The 25517-nt window shown below is 40.6% G+C and overlaps 1 long non-coding RNA gene across 1 annotated transcript in view; it reads left to right on the top strand.

Moving 5' to 3' along the window:
• Positions 1–200: 200 nt before the first annotated feature.
• LOC147361748 (uncharacterized) overlaps positions 201–25517 on the top strand; it is a 167826-nt gene continuing 142509 nt past the window's right edge. The window contains exons 1-2 of the long non-coding RNA XR_015138223.1: positions 201–307; positions 2723–2815. This is a non-coding gene — a long non-coding RNA (uncharacterized LOC147361748). The remainder of the gene's footprint in view (positions 308–2722; positions 2816–25517) is intronic.

The following is a 25517-nucleotide window of genomic DNA, read 5'->3' as shown; positions in this document are numbered from 1 at the left end:
ATTTGGAATAGCTCAGCTGGAATTCCATCACCTCCACTAGCTTTGTTCGTAGTGATGCTTGCTAAGGCCCACTTGACTTCACATTCCAGGATGTCTGGCTCTAGGTGAGTGATCACACCATTGTGATTATCTGGGTCATGAAGATCTTTTTTGTAAGTTCTTCTGTGTATTCTTGCCACGTCTTCTTAATATCTTCTTTCAGGATTTGAAATAGCTCAACTGGAATTCCATCACCTCCACTAGCTTTGTTCGAAGTGATGCTTGCGAAGGCCCATTTGACTTCACATTCCAGGATGTCTGGCTCTAGGTGAGTGATTACACCATCGTGATTATCTGGGTCGTGAAGTTCTTTTTTGTACAGTTCTTCTGTGTATTCTTGCCACCTCTTCTTAATATCTTCTGCTTCTGTTAGAAGCATACCATACCATGTCTGTCCTTTATCGAGCCCATCTTTGCATGAAATGTTCTCTTGGTATCTCTAATTTTCTTCAAGAGATCTCTAGTCTTTCCCATTCTGTTGTTTTCCTCTAACTTTTCTTTGTCATTTGTCTATTTCCTATTTCATTGATTTCTGCTCTTATTTCCTTTCTTCTTCCTTTGTTTTTCTTTTTTTAGATAGAATTTTAAATCATAGATTTTTTGACTTTTCTTATTTGCTAATATGTGCTTAAAACTTTATATTTTCTTTGAGATACATAGATTTTGATATTTTTTTCACTATCATTCTGTTCAAAGATTTTTTAAAAATATATTTTCATTGTGATTTCTTATTTGATCCATGGGTTATTTAGTAGTGTTTTATATATATATACACACACACACACACATATGTGCTTCCCTGGTGGCTCAGAGGGTAAAGCGTCTGCCTACAATGTGGGAGACTCGGGTTCAATCCCTGGTTTGGGAAGATCCCCTGGAGAAGGAAATGGCAACCCACTCCAGTACTCTTGCCTGGAAAATCCCATGGACTAAGAAGCCTGGTAGGCTACAGTCCATGGGGTCACAAAGAGTCAGACACGACTGATCGACTTCACTTTCACTTTCATATATATATATATATATACACACACATATATAATACAAATATATATATGTTTGTATTAGAGTATAGTTGATTTACAATGTTGTATTAGTTTCAGGTGTATAGCAATGTGAATCAGTTATGATATAGACATATATTCACTCTTTTTATGTTTTTTTTCCCATATAGGCCATTACAGAGTACTGAGTAGAGTTTCCTATGCTATACAGGAAATCCTTATTAGTTATCTATTTTATCTATGGTAGTGTGTTTATGTCAATCCCAATCTTCCAATTTATCCCTCTCCCTCTTACCCCCTGGTAACCATAAATTTGTTTTCTACATCTGTATTTATCTTGTAATGAGAACATATGAACATATGACCATAATCCTCTTACACTTTCTTTATGCTTAATATATAATGTAGCTTGGTTAATGTACTGTGTGTGTGGGTGCTTAGTCGCTCAGTCGTGTCCGACTCTTGTGACCCCATAGACTGTAGCCTGCGAGGCTCCTCTGTCCATGGGATTCTCCGGGCAAGAATGCTGGAGCGGGTTGCCATTTCCTTCTCCAGGATATCTTCCTGACCCAGGTATCTAACCTAGGTCTCCTGCATTGCAGTCAATCTCTTTACCGACTGAGCTATGAGGGAAGCCCATGTATTCTTTGAAATTACATGTATTCAGAAGTTACTAAGGGTAGTAGTAGTAGTGTTAGTTGCTCAGTTGTGTCCAACTCTTTGTGACCCCATGGACTGCAGCTGCTGGTTTCCTCCATCCATGGGGATTCTCCAAGCAAGAATACTAAAGTGAGTAAATTCATTTGTTTCTCCAGAGGATCTTCCCGACCCAGGGATCGAACCTGAGTCTCTGGCATTGCAGCCAAATTCTTTACCATCTGTGCTACAGGGAAGCACTGCCAAGGGTAGTGCTACATGAATATTAGGCCACAGTTTTGATGGTGTTCATGTTTTCTGGTTTGAACGTAGAATATGCAGCAGGACCATTTATCTTACTAAATGTTGTCTACTTAATTTATCAGTTTTTGAGAGCGAGGCATTAAACTCATTAACTATGCTTTTGGCCAATTTTTCCCTTTAATTCTGTCCATTTTTGCTTTATGTATATTAATGTTGTTGTTCAGTCACTAAGTCATGTCTGACTCTGTGACTCCATGGACTGCAGCATGCCTCCCTGTCCCTCACCATCTCCCTGCCAGTCAACACCATCTCCTGGAGTTTGTGCAAGTTCATGTCCATTGAATAGGTGATGTTGTCCAACATGACTATTATTTCCCTTTTTAAACTAACCCAATTATTATTATTAAAATTTTCTTTTTATGTCTGAATTATCTGATATTAATATAATCAACCCAGCTTTCTTTTACTATTTCAGCAGGAAGAATCCCAAGTCGTTTCCCAAAGATTTACTGTCTTCTCCCCAGGATTGTGAATATGACGAGATATCATTTTCATGAATAAGCTGCAGTATATGGGAAAAGTTAGGTACCTGGGTGCCCCTAATCTGTTCACTAGCTGACTAATGCAGATAGCTTCCTCTGGCTGGTCACAGATGTCAGAGCGATTTGAAGAAGGCAGGGGACTTGACAGAAGGAAGGTTCCCCTTTGCTCAGATGGAGGGAAATCACATGGAAGCGCCTGAGGCCTCACATCACTGAATATTACCTCTTCCTCATTGCCAGGGAGAAGATGGAACCTCAGTTTTAAAATTGTAAGAAACAATTCAGCCAACCACCTGCATAAGTTTGGTAGCCAACTCTCCCTAGAATCACCAGGTAAGAACCTAGCCTGGGTGACTCCTTGATTTTGGCTTTGTGAGACTCTGAGCAAAGAATCCAATTGAGCCTGCCTTCACTTCTCACTTTCATGCATTGGAGAAGGAAATGGCAACCCACTCCAGTGTTCTTGCCTGAGAATCCCAGGGACGGGGGAGCCTGGTGGCTACCGTCTATGGGGTCGCACAGAGTCGGACACGACTGAAGTGACTTAGCAGTAGCAGTAGCAGATGTTGCACTTAAAAAACTGTGAGATGGTAAATGTGTGTTGTTGCAAGATGCTAAGACTGTGGTAATTTGTAATGCAGAAACTCAAACAAAGGAATGGACTTTGCCCTGATACCTCAGTCTTCCATGTGTTTATTTTTACGTAGTTTTTTTTTTTTTTCTCCCATCACTCTCTTATCTCCTTCTGGGACTCCATTTACACATATAGTAGATAATTTCATATTATTTTCAAACCTTATCATTTTTTAAATCTATTTTTCAGATCAGATAATTTCTATATCTTCATTGTTAATTTGCTGATATTCTCTCCTTTCCTCTCAAATCTCTTGTTAAGCCAATCTGATGACTTTTTAAAGTTTTATATTTATATTTTCAGTTCTAAATTTTTATTTGATTTTTTATAGTTCTTATTTCTTTCTTGATTACATTTCTCTGTATGTCATTTACATATACTTACACAGTTGCTTTACATACTTACAGGGCATACTTACACAGCTGCGTTAAAATCATTATCTACCAAATATTACTTCCAGATCATCTTATGGTGATTGTCTTTTCTCTTGAGAATGGATCACATTTTCTTAGTGTTGAGTAATTTGGAGTTGTACAGTGGACATTGTGAACATTATGTAGTAGCACTTTAGACTCTGTTACTTACCTCCAAAGAGTGTTGTGGGCTGCTTCTTTTTTTTTTTTTGGAACATTAAACTTGGTTGAATTTGGCTGGACTCAAACTGTAATACTGCGTCTTGGACAACAGCTCAAATCTCAGCCCAGTTCTGTCTTTAGCTGGGCTTCTTTGAGTCTGATGTTTACATGTGTGGCTCATGGTTGGCCAGATATTTGGACACACCCTGGATGTGGATTCCTGTGGAATTCTCTTTTCTGAGCTTTTAGTCCAGAGCAATTATTGGCTTTTTATTGAAATTTTCATTACCATGTATGGTGCCTATTTTTGTCTGTCCTCTGGCTTTCAGTTGCTTAAAACAAAAAAAAAGTTAAACTTCACATGCTATGCTCTTCTGAATGTCAACTTCCCTCTATAACCTGATATTTTTGTTCTTGCTCTCTAGTACTTTTAAATAGTATTTATTTTTATTGTACTTTGTCCAGGGTTTAAACCTGTTATCTGTGAAAGGGTCAGTCTGACAGGAATTACTTTACAATTATCAGAAATGAAATCTTTCTATATTTATCTTTAAAATAGCAAATTTCTATTTAAAAGCATTTTCATAAAAGAAACAACAACAAGGAAAACAACAAAAATTCCTGGTCTGGATATTTCCACTGGCAAATTTTTTCAAATATGTAGAGAAGAAATAATATCAGATTAAAAAAAAAAAAGTCTTCCAGAAAAGTTGGAAAGGAAATACTTTGGAACTAATTTTGTATATCCAGCAAAACACTGAGATAAAAGCCTGATAAAGATGCTGCTGCTACTGCGAAGTCACTTCAGTCGTGTCCAACTCTGTGCGACCCCATAGATGGCAGCCCATCAGGCTCCTCTGTCCACGGGATTCTCCAAGCAAGAATACTGGAGTGGGTTGCCATTTCCTTCTCCAGATAAGGATGTTATAAGAATGGAAAATTACTGGATAATTTCTTTCACAAATATAGACACACACAAATAATCCTAAAAAGTCATTAACAAATCAATTCCAGAGATACATTAATAGCAAATTATACCATGATCTAACTGGGTTTATTTTAGAAATGCCAAGTTGATTTAACTATTATGTATAGATCAATCAGTGTAATTTTTCATATTTGCACAAATATGGGGAAAAAACATGATTTTCTCAAATTATGCCAAAAAAGCATTTTTTAAAATTCAGTGCTCATAAGTTTAAAAAATGCTTATCAATTTACAAATAGAAACATTCCAAATGTGGTATAGTATACCTACGTAAGCCAGTTCTTAGTGGTAAAGTGTTGATTGCTTTATCTGAGTTCAGAAGCAAGACAAAGATGTCTGTTGCCTCTACTTCTGTTCAATGTACTAGAAGTATCCACTGCAACGAGGTAATAAAGAATAATAAAATTTATAAAGGTTGAGAAGGAAAAACAACACTACCATTATTGGCAGATGATATTATTACATATAAAAGACAAAAGAGTATATAAATACAAAGAATGTACAAATTACTAGAACTATTGAGTGAATTTAGTAAGATTACTGGGCACAACATCAGTATCAAAATAAAAATCAGTTTTATTCCTATAAACTAACATCAGCCAAGTAGAAGTGATGATTAAAAATAGCAAGAATCTTTAGTATCTGGGAATAAATCTAATAAAAATAACAAGAATCTTTAGTACTAATGAATAAGTCTACAGAAAGAACTAAAAGACCTCTATACTGCAAACTATGTTGCTAAGAAGAATTAAGATGACCTGATTAAAAGGAAGAACTTTCATGAAGACTCAATGTTATTAAGATGTAACGTCTTCCTAAATAGGCCTATAAGTTCAATGCATGTGTGCTCAGTCATGTCTGACTGCGATCCCATGGTCTGCAGCCTGCTGGGCTCCTATGTCTATGAAATTTCCCAAGTGAGAATACTGGAGCAGGTTGCCATTTCCTTCTCCAGGGAGCTTCCCTACCCAGGGATCGAACCAACAGCTCCTGAGTCTCCTACATTGGCAGGCATATGCTTCCCTACTGTTCATAAGTTAACATAAGTTCAATAGTATCCCATTAAAAATCTCAGTGGTCTGTGTATGTGTATGATATTGACAATCTAATTCTAAAACACATATGAGACCTTACAAGACCTAGAATAGTCAAGGCAAATTTGAAAAAAAATAAAGATGGAGAACTTACACTAGCAGATATAAAGATTTATTTATTATGTTGTCATAGAAATGACTGTATTAGCCCAGAAACAGGCCCATGCATATATGTTCATCTGATTTATGACAGAGGAGCCACAGCAATATGTGGGAGGAAGGTGATCTGGGAGGATAGGGTCAGTTGGATAACCACATGGAAAAAAAATTAACACTGACCACCATCTCACGTTATGTGCAGAAATTCATGTAAGATGTATTATAGACCCAAATGTATAAGATAAAAAACAAAGCTTAGAGAATAAGATAGAAGGATATCTTCTTGAATTTAGGGTAGAAATGATTTCCTAAAGTTTACATCAGAATATATTAATCACAAAAGAGGGCTTCCCAGGCAGTGCTAGTGATGAAGAAACTGCCTGCCAACGCCAGAGACATAAGAGACAGGAGTTTGATCCCTGGGTTGGGAAGATCCCCTAGAGAAGGAAATGGCCACCTGCCGGAAGTGTGGCCATTTCCAAGTATTCTTGCTTGGAAAATTCCACGGACAGAGGAGCCTGGTTGACTACTGTCCATAGGGTCCCAAAGGGTTGGACATGACTGAAGTGACTTTCAGGCAATCACAAAAGAATATATTAGTAAATTTTGGAGTTCATTAAATTTAGACATTCTGTTTAAAACAAAACAATAAGAGGCAAGTCATATACTAGGAGAAGACTGGGAATGCATAATGTTAGCTGCATGTTTTGTTAAATATCTTTATCAGTAGATGTCTGTCTATCCACTCTACCATCTGTCTATCCATTCTATCATCTTCTGTAAGTCCATAAAAAATGACTGAAAACAAGAGACAAATAGTGACTTTATGAAGGAGAACATTCTAATGAAGCATTACCAAAAGATGCTCCATAAGTTCAAACACATTTAAATTACACCTACATTATAAAACTATTATACACCAAGTAGAATGGCTGAAAGAAAAAGAACCAGCAATACAAGATATCGGCACCCACGCAGAGGTGGTGGAAGTGTAAATTGTTTAAAAACACTTTGTAAACATATATTAGACATTAAAAGACCTAGAATAGCCAAGGTAAAAGTATCCATTACAGGTATAAGTATCCATTCTTTCTAATCCTTAGCACCAGTTCTGAGCATATACCCCTCAGAAGCTGAGTGTTAATATACACCAAACAACATGTTATACATAAACTCTTATAGAGTAGTACTGTTGTTTATTATACCCCCCAAGTGAGAACAACTAAAATGTCCATGATCATTAGAATGGGTAAATAAATTTTTATATATTTATATCACAGAATGCCTCACAACAATAAAAAGAATGCAGTAACCTGATGAATCTCAGTGACAATCATGGAGCAAAAAGAGCCAGACACAAAAAGATCACATATGGTATAATTCAATTCATAGAAAGTACAATTTCAGGCAAAGCTACTTTATAGTGATGAAAGCTGGAATAGTGTTTACCTTTGGGAGAGCAGAGAGTTTTGCCCAGAAATATTCTATGTCTTGATCTAGGTTATGGTTATATGGATGTGTCCATATTTGATAACTTTCTATTTAAGATTTGTGTACCTTTCAAAATGAAATGTGCAAGAAAAAAATGCTTACTTCATTAAAAATGAGTAGAAATAAGCTGTAATCAGGGAACAAATTAAGCACTTTTAAAAAAGATTTAAAAATTATGTCCCCACATGCAAAGATCTGTCTTCAGGAGGGTGTTTTATTCTTGACGTTTTCTTGCCAAGTAATTCCTCCTGGCTTAAACTCAGCATTCAAAATTTAAGATCATGTCATCCGGCCCCATCACTTCATGGCAAATAGATCAGGAAGCAGTGGAAACAATGACAGACTTTCTTTTCTTGGGCTCCAAAATCACTGCAGATGGTGACTGTAGCCATGAAGTTAAAAGACACTTGCTCCTTGGAAGAAATGCTATGATAAACCTAGATAGCATATTAAAAAGCAGAGATAGTACTTTACCAAGAAAGGTCTGTCTAGTCAAAGCTATGGCTTTTCCAGTAGTCATGTATGGATGTGAGTTGGACCAGAAAGAAAGCTAAGTGCCAAAGAATTGATACTTTTGAACTATGGTGTTGGAGAAGACTCTAGAGAGTCCCTTGGACTGCAGGGAGAACAAACCAGTCAATCCTAAAGGAAATCAGTCCTGACTATTCATTGGAAAGACTGATGCTGAAGCTGAAGCTCCAATACTTTGGCCAACTGATTCAAAGAACTGACTTATTTGAAAAGACCCTGATGCTGGGAAAGATTGAAGGCAGGAGGAGAAGAGGGTGACAGAGGATGAGATGGTTGTATGACATCACTGACTCGATGGACATGAGTTTGAATTAGCTCTGGGAGTTGGTGATGGACAGGGAAGCCTGGCATGCTGCTGTCCATGGGGTTGCAGAGAGTTGGAGACGACTGAGCGACTGAACTGGACTGAACTGGACTGAACTGACCTGAATTCCTCCTGGGGACCCTTGACCCAGAACATAGAATGCTTCTATATTCTGTAACCTGTCTGCCTACTGCCTAGGTCATATATCTGTGTATTGTTTGATCCAGAGGAACAGGAGGATCATCCAAGTCACATTGAGGGTGTTTCAAAACTTTCTTCTCTAAGCTCCAAGCTAAACCAACTGCCTCCTGTCAATCTCTCAAAGCTCATGTAAGGCTTACACAATGGTGCAGCAATTGGGTTAACCAAAACTTTCATCTGGTTTTAAGTAAAATAAAAGACATGATTTCATTTTCACCAAGAACTTTATTGAACAATGTATTCGTTAACTAAATGAACTTTTTGGGCCAACCCCCAATTTAATATAATCCTAATGATGAGCACTCCTGTTATTAAGTCCAAGCTCATTCTACTCACTGCTGCTGCTGCTGCTAAGTCATTTCAGTTGTGTCCGACTCTGTGTGATCCCATAGACTGGCAGCCCACCAGGCTCCACTGTCCCTGGGATTCTCCAGGCAAGAACACTGGAGTGGGTTGCCATTTCCTTCTCCAATGCATGAAAATGAAAAGTGAAAGTGAAGTCACTGAGTCGTGTCCAGCGACCCCATGGACTGCAGCCCACCAGGCTCCTCCATCCATGGGATTTTCCAGAAAAGAGTACTGGAGTGGGGTGCCATTGCCTTCTCCGTCTACTCAATGCACGACTGGCCAAATAGCCAGGAGGTGAGGTTTTGGTTCAAGGAACACAATTTTATTCAGAAAGCCTGCTGACTGAGAAGATGGCAGACTAGTGTCTCAAAATAACCATCTTATCAGGGTCTGGGTGCCAGTTTCTTTTATAGAGCAGAGCTAGGGAAAGTGAGGAAGTAAAAAGGACATTAATCTTGCAGATCCCCTAGAATGACCAACCCCAGGGAAGCAATATGTTAATTTCTTCCTTCCTGTAGCCAAACACAGGTAGATAGGGTCCTGAACAAAGGCACTTTGGTTTAATATTTAGGTAGAGGGGCAGGGTACCCTGAGGCAGGCCATTATGTAGAAATAGTATCTTTTTAGTGAACAAAAGCAAGGGGAAACAAAGGTTAACGAAAAAGAAACAGATCTGACAGGGAGTCATAATTGGGTCAGTAACAGTCTGTGTAACAAACAGTCTGTGTCTTACAGTTGGAGCTACTCTGTACAGGTTTCATCAGCCTTAGAGTCTACTCCACGTTTAGGGAACACGTTTCTCCTTCTTCTAGGAGACGGTTTGGCAAAAGACAAAATGATTCACCCCAATATCTCATCTGTCCTTGACATCTGTGTTCAGTTTTCTCTGAATACAGAGTGAGGATTGGCCTTTCCTTTGTGTTCCAAAAGAGAGCATCATGAAAACCTGCCCACAACAGAGGGAACAACTCCAATCCACAAATAGTTGCTCTTCAGCTAATATATAAATAAAGAAGGAAGGAAGGATAGAAGGAAGGAAAGAACAGTAGAAATAAAACAAAGGAAAGACTTCTGTAACTGAGTTCCCACAATTATTTTAGCTTTTCTTCAGTTGCCATTTTCCAGGTTAGCTAAACACTGTATAGAATTTTTTTTTTCTTCAAATTTAAGAAACATTCACAGATGTCAAAATATGAGAGCAAACACCTGTATTCTAGCACTGTAACTATTTTAAACCAAGAGAAGGAAGCAGAGAAATTGGTTTTAAACCCTGAGATATAGCAGACCATATCAAAACAGTACCCACAGGATGTCATTTTATCTACTGGGAAAGGTTTCATCCACGTGGTGTAAATCATTCTACTTTAGAAAAAGGAGAGAACTGTACAAAAGCACATGCAGGGATTGTGGTCACAGTAGAATGTCATGGTTTCCCTATTGTCCATGGAGGGAAGTGAGTGACACTCTGATATTGCTGTGATTCGATGTGGATAAGAGCCACACCCTCCCCCTGCACCACCCCCCCCCCCCCCCGCCCGCCCCCATGCATAGGCCCTCCCCACCGCCTTTCTCCCATTTACTCCTGGCTTAATCTTCCAGACATTCTGCTGCCCTCCGGGATCCATCAGGATTCACTGAGATCCTCAGATAGGGGAGGCGTGTGGCTTATCTCTCAGAGTACTGCCATTTCCTGCCTGATATTCTCCTGTGAGAAGCCACAATTACTTTTTTTTTCCTCCCAAGTCTGTCTGGATGTGACATTTCCATTTGCTCCTGCCATCCTCACCCTGTCCCTGATTAGGGTTGTCACCTTCACTTGAGCCGCCCTCTCACAACAAATGAAAGAAGGAGAGGGAGGGAGAACAGGGAGGTACAAGGTGAGGCCCCGTTCCTCCTGCATTTACAGCTTTAAAAAAATCAAAATAAATCCAAGGAATAAACCCTCCTTTGTCTCCACTGATATAATGGCCCTGAATTCACGCCTGTGGCCAGAGCTACTTTCAACTTTGGAGCCTGGCATTTGACTCAGCTGTTCCCTTTATGCTGTTAAAAGATAAAACTGGAGATAGGTTAAAAATTTTGAGAGTTTATCTGAGCAAAAATCAATCAGAATGGGGCAGCAGCAAACTGGAACTGGCTACCAGTGATGGCTCCAGAAACGGCTTTTTACAGAAAAAAGGTGGGGATAAAAGGAGGCAGTTATTGACTAGCTGTGGCTTAAAGTCTAGGTGGCTGTTCATGATTGTCTGTCCTTAATATTCTGCTTTTGCAACCTTGAGACATTTACAAGTTTAGGTTTTGATTTGCTTACATAGACCTTAGTATAAACATGTAACAACAACACATTTTTTTATTTGTGCATCAAAATATGTGCCTTATGTATATGCAACAGAAAGATAGCAGTATTTCCAAAATCACAGTCACAGGAAAGAGCTGTAAGAGCCTGTGTGGTTCCAATTGGCCCAGTGGAGGGAGCAGGATTTAAGGCACCCTGGAAGCCCAGTGGAGGTGCTACAAGTAGAGGCTCAGGCCTTTGCGTGCTCAGCGCATATCCTGTCTCCACAGCAGCAAAAAGGCCTCATACTAGGTGGGGGGCTGGGGCGGGGACAGAGGCCTTTATCAGACGGAACTCTGATTTCAGTGACGACGACTCAGTTAGCTACAGTACCAGAACATGCACCAGTGTTGTGGCATGGAAATATAGTAGCGATGCTGTCGGAATGTGGAACTAAACACATAGGTGTTCATTAAAGAAAATACTGAGATTTTAAATGACACTGTTTCTTTTGGTTAAAATGTGGCCTCTGGAGTCCTAACGCCTGGGTTCTCATCTCACTTCCATCAGTCTGTGACCTTAATTTGTTCAACTGCTCTGCCCCTCGGGCTTCCCTGACAGCTCAGTTGGTAAAGAATCTGCCTACAGTGCAGGAGAGCCCGGTTCGATTCCTGTGTTGGGAAGATCATCTGGAGAAGGGACAGTATTCTTGGGCTTCCCTGGTGGCTCAGCTGGTAAAGAATCTGCCTGCAATACGGGAGACCTGGATTCTATCCCTGGGTTGGAAAGACCCCCCTGGAGAAGGGAAAGGCTACGCACTCCAGTATTCTGGCCTGGAGAATTCCATGGACTGTATAGTCCATGGGGTTGCAAAGAGGACATGGCTAAGTGGCTTTCACTTCACTTCACTTCTCTGCCCCTCTGTTTCTCCTGTGTGTATGGTTGTTGATTATACCTCTGAAACAATTAGCTCAATGGCTTGACCCCTAACAGGTTTTTGCCTAATGTGCGTAATTATTATTAATTATGTGAAAGATGAAATATAGGGACAGGTTCATGATTTCCTCCTCTCATTGTTACTAATATTTCGACACCTTTTTTAAAAATTATTACATATTTATTTTATTTGAGAAGAGTATGATTCAAGTTTGGGGTTTCACTGAAGGTGTTTTAGAGATAACCAAGTTAACCTGTTAGCACAGTATACAACCATGTGAGTATAGGACTGTGTATGTATGTTCATGTCTGTGTCCATGAGTAACCAGTGTACATATGTGTACATGTGTGTGTATGTGGCCATATGACTGTGTACATGTGTGTGTGTGTGTGTGTGTGCGTGCATATATTGATGGGTGTTTTCTGGGGCTGCTGTAATAAATTACCACAAACTTGATGGCTTAAAACAATACAGATTTATTTTCTCACAGTTTTAGAAGCCAGAGGTCTGAAATTTGGGCTGAAATCAAGATATAGGCAGGGTTTCCCTGGTGACTCAGTGATAAAGAATCCGCCTGCCAATGCAGGAGGCGTGGGTTTGATCCCTGGGTTGGGAAGATTCCCCTAGAGAAGGAAATGACAACCCAATGCAGTGTTCTTACCTGGGAAACCTCATGGACAGAGGAGACTGGTGGGCTACAGTCCATGGGGTCCCAAAGAGTTGGACACAACTGAGAGACTAAACAGCAACAACAAAGTGTAGTCAGGGCTGCAGTCCCTCTGGACATTCTAAGGGAGAATCTGATCCTTCCTTCCAGCATCTGGTCACTGGGCAGTTCTTGACTATGGCCACATCACTCCTGTCTCTGCATCTGGCTTCATATGGAATTTCTCCTCTGTGTGTGTGTGTGTGTGAAGTCTCCCCCTGCTCTCTCTTATAAAGACACTAGTGATGGCATTCAGGACCCAGCTTGACAGTCCAGAGTGAGAATGATCATCCATCACAAGATCCTTAGTAACACTGAGTGTGTGCATGCTAAGTCGCTTCAGTCGTGTCTGACTCTTTGAGACCCTATGGACTATAGCACACCAAGCTTCTCTGTCCATGGGATTCTCCAGGCAAGGATACTGGAATGGGTTGCCATGCCTTCCTCCAGGGGATCTCCCCGACCCAGGGATTGAACCTGTGGCTTCTGCATGGCAGGAGGATTCATTATCTCTGAGCCACCAGGGAAGCTCCTTAGTAACATTGTTGTTGTTCAGTCACTGAGTGGTGTCCTATTCCTTGCAGCCCTATAGACTGCAGTATGCCAGGCTTCCCTGTCCTTCACTATCTCTCTGAGTCTGCTCAAACTCATGTCCATTGAGTCAATGATGCCATCCAATCATCTCATCCTCTGCTGCCCCCTTCTCCTCCTACCCTCAGTCTTTCTCAGCATCAGGGTCTTTTCCAATGAGCAGGCTCTACGCATCAGATGGGTGAAGTATTGGAGCTTCAGCATCAGTCCTTCCAATGAATATTCAGGGATGATTTCCTTTAAGATTGACTGGTTTCATCTCCTTGCTGTCCAAGGGACTCTCAAGAGTCTTCAGCACCATAGTTGGAAAGCATCAATTCTTTGGCTCTCAACCTTCTTTATGATCCAGTTCTCACATTCGCACATGATTACTGGAAAAACCATAGCTTTGCCTATACAGACCTTTGTCATCAAAGTGATGTCTCTGCTTTTTAATACACTGTCTAGGTTTGTCATAGCTTTTCTTCCAAGGAGCAAACGTCTTTTAATTTCATGGCTGCAGTCACCATCCACAGTGATTCTGGAGCCCAAGAAGAGAAAATCTGTCATTGTTTCCATTTTTTCTCATCTATTTGCCATGAAATGATGGGACCAGATGCCATAATCTTAGTTTTTTGACTGTTGAGTTTTAAGCTAGTTTTTTCACTTTCTTATCTTCATCAAGAGGCTCTTTAGTTCCTCTTCACTTTCTGCCATTAGGGTGGTGTCATCTGCATACCTGAGGTTGTTGATATTTTTCCCAGCAATCTTAATTCCAGCTTGTGATTCATCCAGCCTGACATTTTGTGTGATGTACTCTGCATATAAGTTAAATAAGCAAGGTGACAATATACATTCTTGACGTACTCCTTTCCCAATTTGGAACCAGTCCTTTGTTCCATGTTAGGTTCTAACTATTGCTTCTTGATGTGCAAACAGGTTTCTCAGGAGGCAGGTAAGGTGGTCTGGTATTTCCATCTCTTTAGGAATTTCCCACAGTTTGTTGTGATCCCCACAATCAAAGGCTTTAGTGTAGTCAATGGAGCAGAAGTAGGTGTTTTTCTGAAATTATCTTCTTTTTCCTATGATCCAATGGATGTTGGCAATTTGATCTCTGCTTCTTCTGCCTTTTCTAAATCCACGACCTTTTCCCCAAATAAGATAACAAGTGGCAGGGATTAGGTCCTCATGTCTTTGAGAGTTTACTTTCCAGCCTACTTCAGGTATATCAGTTCAGTTCAGTCACTCAGTCATGTCCAACTCCTTGCGACCCCCTGGATTAGAGCATGCCAGACTTTCCTGTCCATCACCAACTCCCAGAGCTTGCTCAAACTCATGTCCATCAAGTCAGTGATGCCATCCAACCATCTCATCCTTTGTTGTCCCCTTCTCCTGCCTTCAATCTTTCCCAGCATCAGAGTCTTTTCCAATTAGTCAGTTCTTTGCATCAGTGGCCAAAGAATTGGAGTTTCAGCTTCAGTATCAGTCATTCCAATGAATATTCAGGGTTGATTTCCTTTAGAATTGACTGGTTTGATCTCCTTACAGTCCAAGGAATTCTCAAGAGACTTCTCCAATACCACAATTCAAAAGCATCAATTCTTTGGCGCTCAGCTTTCTTTATAGTCCAACTCTCACATCCATATATATATATATATATATATATATATATGCCTATGTGTGGGTACATGGGTGTGCATATATGTGTATGTGCATGTATGTGCATCTGAGTGTATACTTGTGTATACATGTATGTATATCTTCACAGTGTGTGCATGTTGGTACACATGTGAGCAGTACATACATGTAGGTGTATGTATGAGAATGTGTGATAAGTATGCATGTGTGTGTGTTTGGGTATTATTTACTGGAAAATGGGCTATCCATGTGACCTTTGCTTAAAATATTTTGTTAAAGTTCTGGAATGTGAATCGGTTGAAAGCCTGTTCTATTGACTCAGTGCTCTCCTAACAGATGGTCAAATAAATACAATATTTCTACCTTCCCAGAAATCATCTTAAGCACAAAATTGTTATCGTTTGTTGGAAAAGAGCAATCTTGTTTAAATGCTAGTAAACAAGCAAGACATGCCTCTTTTACCTCTGCCTGAACCTCAGAAAGAGGGCCCAAGTGGGAGTTCATCATAATGAAAAATGCATTAGGATTGTATTGATGGCACAGAGGGTCTATTACTCAGTTTTAATCTCAGCCAACCAGGTACAAAGGCACTGGTCCATGAACCCTGACCTGAAAGAATCGGGGAAGGTTTAATGAAAGCCAGACAGTGGAGGGTCTTTTAACTTTCTTTTCTTCTTCATTTTAAAACCTGTATGTAGGAATTATATCTGGGTTTTATGAGGACTGCAAGGTGTTACAATCTGCACTGTTGGTTGTTACAATGAAGAGACTAGGAAAGATGGAAGTATGGTGAGTTAATTGCATTAGAGCAACTTCTTAAAGGCTTAGGGTGTATATGTATGTGTGTGTGTGTATATATATATATGTATATATATATGCTTCCCAGGAGGGTGGCTCAGTGGTAAAGAATCCACCTTTATGGATTCACAATGCAGGAGTCACAAGAGACTCGGGTTCAATCCCTGGATCAGGAAGATCACATGAGGAGGGCATGGCATCCCACTTCAGTATTCTTGCCTGGAGAATCCCATGGACAGAGGAGCCTGGTGGGTTCCAGTCCGTATGGTCACAAGGAGTTGGGTACAACTGAAGCATCCGTGTATGTGTGTGTATGTATATATATATTATATATATAAAAATATATTATATATATATATACATTTTAATAGTATTAAGCACCTATGTGTTATATACAAATAAAAGGGAGCCCATTCAATAGTGTGTCAGGCACTAAGCCAGTAGTTACCATGGACATTTACTTCCAGCTGCTGGCAGTGCCCACCTTCCCCACACCACCCCCCAACCCCATGTTGTAACATACCGCAGTTTCTCCAGAGATTGTCAAATGTCTCCTGGGGACAGTGAGGCTCCTGGTAGAAAACTGCTGCTCTAGAACTTTGTGCTCCAGGGGCCAGCTGCAGGAGCATCACCTGGGAACTTGTTAGCAATTCAGAAACGCAGATCTCATTGCGGACCTATTAAAACAGATTCTGCATTTTCACCAGCTCCCCGGGTGATTCATAAGCACATTAAAATCTGGGAACTACTACTCTGAGAAGTAGAAGAAAGAGCTGGTGAGATGGGTTGGGGGTAGATCCTGGAAAGGCTTGAATATGTTGTTACAGTTTTAGGTTTAACTCTGTAGGTAATGAAGCTATGTTAGATATTTATTGTATATTAAAAATTTATTTTTGAAATACTGACAGGCAGGCTGATTTTGCCCACTTACCATTCTTCTTACCCTTCTTACTACCTCAGCCTCAGATTTAGGGAGAATGATGAATGCCAGCCCCCAAAATTTTGTTTCCCAGTCTCCCCTGAAGCTTTGGGGGCCCTGAGATTCTACTGTAAGCAGGAGTTATTTCGGAAGTTTCTAGGAAAGCTCTTGCAGACTCAGATGTCATGCCCCTTTTCCTTTAGATCTTTCTTCTTTCCTGGGAATGAAAAGATGGTTTGAATTCCAGGAGCCATCTTTTTTACTTATTTATACATTTTATTTTTGGCTGTGCTGGGTCTTCGTTGCTGCACAGGTTTTTGTTGGGGGGAACGGGGGCTACTCTCTAGAGAGAGTGCAGGGGCTTCTCACTGTGGTGGCTTCTCTTATGGTGGGGCCTGGGCTCTAGGGCGGGTGGGCTCAGTGACTGCACCTTTTCGGCTCTAGAGTGCAGGCTCAGTAGTTGTGGTGCCCGGGCTTAGCTGCTTTGCAATATGTGGGATCTTCCTGGACCAGGGATTGAACCCACGTCACCTGCATTGGCAGGTGGATTCTTTACCACTGAGCCATCAGGCAAGCCGTCTTTAAAGTCTGAGAAGAAGAAGCCCTCCCTGAGGATGGTGGAGTACAAAGTTGGAGGGAACCTGAGTCAAAGAGAAAAATATACCCTAATCTTGTTTAAACCTTACAGAGGTTTATTATTCACAGCTGAATGCAATTCCTAACTGATTAAGATTGCTATTGATGTGATGGATGAATTGAAGAAAAAGACAGCCGTGCAGAAACTATTGAAATAGCCTGGGTGGGAGATTGGGAGAATGTAAATGAAAATGAAGAGGAATTTAGAATCTGATGTTCTTTGAGGTATGATTATTTAAAAATTTGTCTGTGGAAAACTGGCCATAAACATTTGAAAGCCAGGGGGAGGAGTGGATTGTGATAATGCCATGAGTTTGATTGTGGACATACTGAACTTGAGATTCACCAGACAATTGGATGTGCGTATCCAGCAGATACTTGCTTGGGAGAGAAGGTGCCTGTGAACATAGAAGGACGCTGGTGAATGGAAGGTGGGCAGGAACAAGGACTGGCAAGATGAAGGGAGGACGAGAAGAGGGTGATCTTGGCACATCACTGAACTGGAGAGAGAAGACAGAAGCGCGACCCAGAGTTATGGGCTGGGAGTTATTAAGGAATTTCTTCTGAACAGGTTCCATCCAAGGGATTTTTACAGTGATGTTGAAAGGTGGAATTCATAGGACCCGGAGCTTTTTTATGAGGAAGTCCACTTGCTCAGGGAGCACTTCTTTCTCTTCAGTGACCTCATAAATCATCGAGGTCAAGTGTTTGTTCATTTTCTGCAGTTAGGCTGAGTAACTGAAGCCTCGTCCATCTTTTCCACTCTCCTGTCTGCTGTGACTCCTCAGACTTGTGCTTTAGTGACTGCTGTCAGGGAAACGGGCAATCCATGTTGTGTATGGTGTGGCCAAGATTACTGCCTTCCAAAAATATTTCCCATTTTTTCCCCTACTTCACTACTTTTGCATACACAAAGAAATTAATTCCCCAAAGGTGGGCTTATTAAACAGCTGCAGATACAGGTTATAGGCGAGGTGTATACAGGGATGCAAAGATATTAAAGCCATGATCTAAATCTCAGGACTTTATGACTGAATGGGAACCAGAGAAGTGTGTTAAGTGTTTTTTAGGCCCCGGGGTGCTCTGGTTCTAAGAGTGAAAGATCTAAGGGTGACATCTGGAGATAGGACTTCTGCTGGGGTCCTTGTGCTTGCTTCTGGTCCTTTGGGGAATGTTTCTTTGGTCTTCTTTTGTCTCTTGTCCATTTAACCTCTTTGTCTTATAGCACTTCCCTCCTTCACAGAGAAACAACCTAAGTCTCATCCATTTTTGTCCCTTCTCAAAAAGGAGTCTCATTATAGCCGCAGTTTCTTATTTCATATTCATGGTCTCTTTTCTGCAATTATGAAATCCCGATGCTCTGAAAAACAGAAGATTTTTTTTCTCCTTTAATAACTCATATGTAGCAAAACCCTCCCTGAACTTCTGTGAGATGCTATACTTCCTCTATTCATCCATAGAACATTCCTCTTACTACTGGAAGAAGCATTAATATGCTTAGTCAAGGAGTGCTGCCTCATACCATACTATAGGAAACTCTACTAACACATTTTTATCATTTGAAAAATTCGGAATTCCCAAACATTCTGGTACCAAGGGTTTTGGATGAGAAAATGGGGGCCTGTAATGTTCTCAATATTCTCCTTAATGTGAGGAAGATGAAAGGAGGCAGTTATAGTGACTGGGAGAATGGAGGCATCATGGTCATTTACAAAGGATGCCTTGTTTTGACTGGAAAATCTGTGGGAATCAACTGAAAAGCCATTAGAAGTAAGTGAGATGGCTGAACTCAAAGTAAACAGACACGTCAAAATCCAGCCCTTTACTAGCTTCTGAGACTAATCTTAGAATTTAAGGCAGCACCATGGGGCTTCCCTCGTGGCTCAGATGGTAAAGAATCTGCCTGCAATGCAGAAGACCTGGGTTCGATCCCTGGATCAGGAAGATCCCCAGGAGGAGGGACTGGCAACCCACTCCAGTATTCTTGCCTGGAGAATCCCAGGGACAGGGGAGCCTGGTGGGCTGCCAGAGCCTATAGGGTCACACAGAGTTGGACACGACTGAAGCTACTTAGCAGCAGTAGCAGCAAGAACATGCACAAACAAAGCCTACAAGAAAAAACACCTACTTTATTAGTTTAAATGACTGAGATCAAATGTGTAATCCGAATTTAAGAGCTGGGTTCCTGCCCTTACTTGCAGTCCCGCTCTATCATCCCACTCTGACTTCCAGTTTCCCTAAGATCCCTGGGGATGGTAGCCCTGATTCTAAACAGCAGCTCTATGACAAGAGAGTCAAGGCTTGCTGCATGAGCTCTTTAGTCCTGCCTGACTCCCTGATCTCTTTTCACATGTTCCTTGGATCTGCTAAGATCCCAAGCTTCTGCCAGGCTTGGTTCTGCCCCTGTACTTCCCTCCAGCCCTAGTTGTCTTTAGAATGCTGCCCCTTGCGTGATTATGGATGCCAACTTTAGCCTTTCTGAGAAAAGATATTCAGAAAGCTCTGTAGTGACTTTACCTTGAGTGAGTGTGCAACACATCATTATAAACAACCTCAAGACTTACAGAAACAGGTTGGTGCAGCTGTGCCTGTATGCCCAGAAAAGCCATTGAGTCTTGGTGACATTTGAAATCAGAACAGTGACTAATGATGTACCTGGGATCTAAACTCTGAATCATATAAAACCACTCATTGTCTCTATATCAGGTAAAGCTCAAGCTGTGGGAACGCTTTTGTATGGCACATGTTTGAGCTTCACGTATTAATATGAGCAGGCTTACAGAAGGAATCTGTTTGGAAAAGCGAGTGTCCACCTTCTGAATATTCTTTTCCTCTGTCTTCCTCCCTCCCTCTCTTCCTTCTTTCCCAGGCTTTTTCCATTTGGCATTCACTTGTCAGTTTTCTCACCTGAAAAATGGAGATAATAATAGTATCTTTCTTACAGAGTTGTTTCAAAGAATGCATGGGTTGGTATCTATACAAAACCCTTGAGTTCTTGGCCCAAAGTAAATGTTTTTAAAGCATCTGTGATTATTGATGCCAACTGTCAGGCTCAGTTCTAGGGGCTGTGGATTCAAAGATGAAAATTATAGGTTTTACTCTTATTAAAAGTCTCCAATATTTGTATATATTTTGTATTAGCCAGAAGTGCTTTTCTAAAGTGTGGACTCTGCCATGAGTGGTCTGGATCTGAGAGCCAGCTCCATCCTGTTGCTGGGGGCTTCCTGGTGGCTCAGATGGCAAAGAATATGCCTGCAATGCAGGAGACCCAGGTTTGATCTCTGGGTTGGGAAGATCCTCTGGAGAAGGGAATAGCAACATACTCTGGTACTCTTGCCTGGAGAATTCCATAGATTGAGGGGCCTGGCAGGTTACAGTCCATGGGGTTGCCAAGAGTCGGACATGATTGAGCGACTAACACACCTGTTGCTCATTAACTATATGACCTTGGGCAAGGTTCTCAGTCTTTCTAAATCTTAGTTTTCTCCAATGATGATAATAATTCCTATCTCATAGATTTGTGGTGAGTAATAAAGGACTTAAGACAGCAAAGCACTTGAATAACAGAATATCCAGAGTAAGTTATCAATACTGAGTTTCCTTATTTGCAAGTTATTACTGATTGAAGGTCCTGAGATGGCCCTCGATGGGACTTGATCTTAGGATTCTCATCTTTGTGGATGGGATGGGGAAAGGATGGGATCTGTTATGCTGCTCTGAATCTGGTATTCAGAAAGTTTCTTAATTTGAATACTTCTTCCCTAATATATTGGCTAAGTCCAGACAGCTGAGGGACCACATGGAGGAGAGAGGGACTCTCCGTTGATACTGTCTGATTTCAGATCTCAATTTATGCAGGGTCTGATTCTGTGACTAGCATGTCTACTTAACTTCTCAAGTTCTGTTTTTCCATATGTAGCATGGGCTATTATAATATTATTAATAATTAATATAATAACAATTATATTAAATAATTATATTAGATAATACTATTTATATTAATTATATTATATAATTATATACTATATATAATTATAAAATAATATATGTATTATATAATATTATAATATATATATTAATATTATAATAACCACTAGCTCATAGTAGTTATGGTGAAAGTTAACCAAGATAGTCTAAGTAAGGATGTGAGTACGGCCAACATACCTGACATGTAGTAAGTGTTCTATTAAGTTGGCAATCGTTATTGTTGTTTGATTAGTATTTGATTCTTTGCTTGTGAAACAGCTTGTATAGCTAGGGCTCTGAGCCTCTCCTCACTCTAGTTTTATTTTTACTCTCATGAATATTTATTTTAATTTTAATAACTTCTTATTCCAAAAGCATACATGTTCATCACTGGAAGAAATATAAAAAATTTCTGTTTTGTGTTTGCTAATCCTCCACCTGTGGGCAGAATGGGAGTCACAGTGGGTGAGGAGATGAAACGGGGTGGCTGGACCCTGTGCTTTTAATTATTGGTTGGCATTCAGGATCATAGAAAATGGTCACCAGAAATCATTTGTTACCTTCAAAGAAAGTATTGGCTGGGATAACTACCTTTATGTTTTCTCTCTTGATACTGTACTTTTGTAATGTTTTAGGAAGAAAGTCAGATTCAGTCCTGTCATGTCATCCTTGAGAGTGGACATATACTATCAGTCACTGTCCTCATTTACATAATGTTTCTAGTGTAAGTCAGCACTAAGCAACAGGTGATGCTGTCAATAGCCATCATTTATTAGGCAACAGGCCCCTCATGTAGCTTTCCTGGTGGCTCAGCAGTAAAGAATTCCCCTGCAGTGCAGGAGACGCGAGTTCAATCCCTGGGTCAGGAAGATCTCCTGAAGGAGGCCATGGCAACCCACTCCAGTATTCTTGCCTGGAGAATTCCATGGACAGAGGAGCCTGGGGGGCTACAGTCCACAGGGTCGCAAAGAGTTGGACACGACTGAAGTGACTGAGCACGCATGCACGTGTGCAGGCCCTTCATGCATCATCTCATTTGTTCCAAATGGTCACCTTGTGAAATAGATATTAGTTCCCCTTTGTAGCCATGAGAAAACTAGGCCTAGATTAAATAACTTGCCCAAAATAAAAAACTAGGATTAAAGCCAGACTCAATATGGCTTCAAGGTTTTTTAAGCTATCGTGTCTCCAAAACTGATTTAAACAAACAAAATTTTCAACAATAATCTTTACTAAAGGGAAAACTGAATAAATTCTCTTAGGAACACAAATAAAGTGAAGTGAAGTCGCTCAGTCCTGTCCCACTCTTTGTGACTCCATGGACTGTGGCCCATCGGCTCCTCCATCCATGGGATTCTCCAGGCAAGAGTACTGGAGTGGGTTGCCATTTTCTAAGCTACCGTGTCTCCAAAACTGATTTAAACAAACAAAACTTTCAACAATAATCTTTACTAAAGACAAAACTGAATAAATTCTCCTAGGAACACAAATAGAATACACACAAAAAAACATAAAGATCAAACAGCCAAGTATATTTTTCCCAATCTTCCGTACGCATTCAAACATACCCATTGAGTCCTTATAGTTGAAAATGTAATATAGTCACTCAGTTCATAAAACTTTGACCTCATTTAATTTGTCAGGTAGAAGGAGATCGTGATGAACAAACAGACAGGAGCAATCAAAAATTGCATATAAAATTTTGGAGACAACTGAATACAAATGACTTTCTAAATGCAGGTTTCTCTTATCATTTTGTATAGGAAACACAACCTTAGACCTTCCTGACATTGCATTAATAATGAAGGAAGGCTCTTATGCACAAAATGATTAAAGCATTTAACACGCAAAGTGAGCACTGGGGAGAAAGTCTTGTCTTCATTATAACAGTGTTGTGCAACAGAATGAATATAATCTCCCTTAGGTTTTACTAAACATCCAAGCTCTTTAATTTACATTATTTTATTCATTTGAATTCACCTTGGATTTAATAGAGGGAAAAGCTCCAAACCTCACAATAAATGACAAGGTGCAGTTGACAAGATACTGTGAAAATCAACTCACTCTGAAGTCACATTGGTTGGTGGCCAAATATTTTGTAGGGTGAGAGCAAGCATATTGATTATTAGAAGATAGTAATTAAAATAACTGTGCTGCCGTTCAGCTTAAGTTGTGATCCTGAAATATCTCATGAATTTTGCTTCATATTGAAAGCAGTTTCTTAAAAGAAAAGCAGCCCCAAAAGTAGATTATCGCATTTGCATAGCACTTTGCATATAAGTTCTCTGTGAAAGTAGTTGGCTGTATAGAAACTCTTCTTTATAATATCATTGTACCTTTAGATTCTGGGGATGTCTTGGCATCTGCTTATGTATCAGGTACAGCTTTTATATTCTGAAGGCTGGGATATGAAGACTTGCAACATTTTGCTGAAAAATTATTTTCAAAATGGTTTCCTTTTAGTAAAAATAAACCATCACTATTTTAGTAAATGTACCAAAAGGAGGAAAATTAAAATTTTTTGCAGTTCTATCATCATAGAATAAGTATTGTGTTCACCAGTGTTTTTATGTGTGTATATATTTAAAATAAGAATAAATTGTGTGTGTGTTAGTCGCTTAGTTGTGTCCGACTCTTTGCAACCCCATGGATTGTAGCCCATCAGGCTTCTCTGTCCATGGAATTCTCCAGGCAAGAATACTTGAGTGGATTGCCATTCCCTTCTCCAGAGGAACTTCTCAGCCCAGGGATCAAACCCTGGTCTCCTGCATCGCAGGCAGATTCTTTACTGTTGAGCTACAGGGAAGTCCTATGAAAAATAAATTGGATTTTGTCAAACATATGCTTTTTTTTTTTTTTCTTATCAAAGGTCAGTGACTATGTCTGTCTTTGTCACTATTGAGCTTCCATCATAGTGTCTGGAACATAATGAGGGCTCAATAAACATTTGCTGAATAGATAAACATTTTATTACAAAGTATAGATTTAGTTACATATGATCTTAAAGCATCTTTTTAATGACAACATAATATTCCATTCCATGGATGTATTATAATTTATTTAGCTGAGTTCCTTTGATATTATGGATTTTTCACTATTTCAAGTGGCAATAAAAATTTCTGTAGCAAAATCTTTTCTTAAAAGTCCACTTCAGGAGCCCTATGGTAACTCCTCCAGCGGAGAAGCAGCGCAGACGCCTGCATCCGCCATTAGCAAGCGGGGGTTGGGCAGGGAGGCGCAGCGCGGGCTGCATCGCTGAGAGTAAGAATCTGGCCTGAATACCTTGAGCACTATCTGAGCGAAATAATTTGGGCTAGCAAACCAGACTGTGGGATATCTACCATGCGAAAAGCCAGCCCTAACCTAAGACACCGCCAGCCCGCGCAGGGAACAAAGGACTAAACAGAGGTAGCCGGCTGCAAACCTTCCCCCTCCGGTGACAGGCAGCCAGAGCCGGAAGTGGGCAATCGCAGCCCCAGAGAGACATTATCTATAAAACTGGCTTCTTTGCTAACTAAAACTTATTGGGGGTCTGGACGGTTAACATCTGCCTGAGAAGGTGCGCCGGTTTTACACCCAGATAACCAAGTGGCGGGGAGGCGATAAGTCGCAGCATTGGCGCTCGCCAAACACCTCATCACCTGAGCTGCTCGGACCTGGGAAGAGCACAAAACGCAGCCCCAACTGAGTCTGCGCCTCTGAGGACTACCTGAGTGCCTGAACCTGAGCGGCTTGGACCTGGGAGGTGCATGCAACCCAGGGCCAGCCTCGGATTGTTCCCGGCGGAACAACCTAGAGCCTGAGCAGTGTGGGCAGGGAGGCTACACGCGCCGTGAGCGGGGGCAGACCCAGTGTGGCTGAGGCACTGCGAGCGCACGCCAGTGTCATTTGTTTGCAGCATCCCTCCCTCCCTCCCCATAGCGCGACTGAACAAAGAGAAGAAATACAGCTCCACCCACCAGAACACCGACACAAGCTTCCCTAACCAGGAAACCTTGACAAGCCACCTCTACATACCCACACACAGCGAGGAAACGCCACAATAAAGAGAACTCCACAAACTGCCAGAATATAGAAAGGACTCCCAAACTCAGCAATTTAAACAAGATGAAGAGACAGAGGAATACCCAGCAGATAAAGGAACAGGATAAATGCCCACCAAACCAAACAAAAGAGGAAGAGATAGGGAATCTACCTGATAAAGAATTCCAAATAATGATAGTGAAATTGATCCAAAATCTTGAAATTAAAATGGAATCACAGATAAATAGCCTGGAGACAAGGATTGAGAAGATGCAAGAAAAGTTTAACAAGGACCTAGAAGA

Source organism: Bos grunniens, chromosome 12 (genome assembly GCF_055505025.1).
Source record: "Bos grunniens cultivar Pamir isolate PY7600 chromosome 12, Bosgru_T2T1.0, whole genome shotgun sequence".
Classification (NCBI taxonomy): Eukaryota; Metazoa; Chordata; class Mammalia; order Artiodactyla; family Bovidae; genus Bos; species Bos grunniens.
This window is presented reverse-complemented; position numbering and strand designations above follow the sequence as displayed.